The 2179-nt window shown below is 35.6% G+C and overlaps 1 pseudogene; it reads right to left on the reverse strand.

Annotated features, from left to right (window-relative positions):
• Positions 1 to 1392: 1392 nt before the first annotated feature.
• Positions 1393 to 1972, reverse strand: LOC118756714 (annotated as a pseudogene).
• Between the last annotated feature and the right edge of the window lie 207 nt (positions 1973 to 2179).

Genomic DNA, 2179 nt, shown 5'->3' on the forward strand with positions numbered 1-2179 from the left:
GCAAGCTGGACTTAAAAACTTAGTCATTTAAGTATTTAAAAAATAAAAAATTAAAAAATAAACTGCTTTTTGTACCCTTACACTCATAGATCAGCTTTTGTTTTAACCTTAGGATTACCAATACCCACCCGGGTGACCTTTCAGAATTTCATTTCTTGATTAGCCAGCAAATTTTGCTCCAATCTAAAAATGATTTCTGCTCACTGATCAAAATTACGAATTCTTTCAGAAAATTAAAAATTAAAAATTTTTTATAACTCGAGATGTGTATTTTTATTAACTTTTTCATTTTATGAACGCCGTTTACCGATACCAACCCGGGTGACCACCGTATATTTCTCCATATGCATACATGAATTCATTCAAACTTCTAGCCAAACAGAGTACAGTAGATTTGAATATTTTACTTCACATACAAAACACTCAGCGTTTGGAATTTTGTAAGTTATGAATATACATTTTGTTTTATATTTTCTACCTTCAAATGGAAGAATGTGAATGAATGAATGGAAATCATTCAAACTCATTTCGGTAAAAGTTTTTTTCTACAAACAAGTTTTTTCGTATGTAATAGGAGCGCAGCAATACATACATACATACATTGTATGTTTGTACATATGTGCCTAGAAAAAATATTTTTGGATATTCGTACAAAAAAATTGTGATTTATTTCAATTCAATTTATTTTCACTTTGTTTGAATATTGTGATGTCGACACAAATATCGGAACAGCTATTCACTCAAACTCAAAAAAATTGTAAGCCAAAATCATTCATTCGTTTTGTATATGAATAATTCAAAAGCCATTTTGAGTGCATTCATGCAGCCCTCTAATATGTACATACTTTTATTGTTTACTTATGTACCTTTATTTATGAATGTACATAAATGTAAAACTTGTACAAACATATTTTTCTTTGCTGCATTCAAAGAACATTGAAAAGAAAAATTTGTTCCTTATGTTGCGAAATGTTGAAGGGCCCGCATGACAGTTTTCGCATTTCGTTTGGCTTACACTATGCTCTGCGCAAATAGGCTTTTTGCATTTTATGCAGATTTGGCGCGTGTTCCTGCTTTGTTTCATGGTACGACATTTGTAGCATTTACCTTTGACCTTTATTCGGCCAGTTGCATCTCTTTTCTGGACTTCATTTGGCTCAAATTCTTCATAGTCCGATAGGTTCCGAGACAGGTCTTCCTACAAAGATAAGGATTTAGGCAATTTCTTCAATAAAATTAAAAAAATAAATACCTAAAATGCATTTTATTGCCGCTTTTATATGAAACCTCCCAGTAACACTATAATTTGTGGACCTCAACAATATTTGGGGATGGCAGAGCTGCTCACCTAAGTCCTCGAGGAAACGCCTTCTTTGAGTTGTGCTTACACCATCAGGTTGGTACATCTAGGATATTAAAAAATATTGCTAAAGGCCAGCGAAACGTTCCTCTTTTTGTGGAATATTGCGACAACATTCTGTCCATCGTGTCAACTCCGCCCTTTGTTTTATTGTAGAACATAATTATTTCGGGTTTATTTTGGCCCGGTAATAGCTCCATCCTTGTGCATGGTCGATAGTAAAACAACAGCTTTATTTTTGGCTGGTACATAGGAGCACATTGTAGCATTTTCACAAAATCCAAACAAACTGGAATGCTCCTCACGAGCTCGTGACGGCTTAAATTCGTTTGGAATATACGTTTTATTTTTTTTTACTGTACCCACCACAGACATTTTCCAACTCATGAGCTCCCTTGCTAATGAAAGCGAAGTAAAAAAATTATCCATTGTGACATTTCTCCCGGAGCCTTTTTATGGAGTAACCAAGTCCTTCACAACTCGCTCGCCTTGGTTTTTTTCCCGAACATTGCCTTCTTTGCCAGTATAGAATTGTCCCCGGAGTGGATAGTAGCTATAGGAATCACAAGCCCACCATATTTTGATTCCGTATTTAGCTGGCTTGGATGGCATGTATTGAGTGAACCTAGTTCGTCCCCTATATCCGAATAATTGTTCAACAACAGTAATGGATTCGTGGGGCCGGTAGTGAGTACCCAAATTTGAGTTTACCATTCCAAAAATGTCTCTTATGGCTGCAGCTTTGTCAGTTTCTTGACGAGATGCTCTAGTGGCGTGCCAGTCAAAGCGGACGAATCGCAAGATATCTGTAAACCTATT

The sequence above is a fragment of the Rhagoletis pomonella genome, unplaced genomic scaffold, assembly GCF_013731165.1.
Source record: "Rhagoletis pomonella isolate Grant_MI unplaced genomic scaffold, Rhpom_1.0 Rhpom_scaffold_11813, whole genome shotgun sequence".
In the NCBI taxonomy this organism is placed as follows: domain Eukaryota; kingdom Metazoa; phylum Arthropoda; class Insecta; order Diptera; family Tephritidae; genus Rhagoletis; species Rhagoletis pomonella.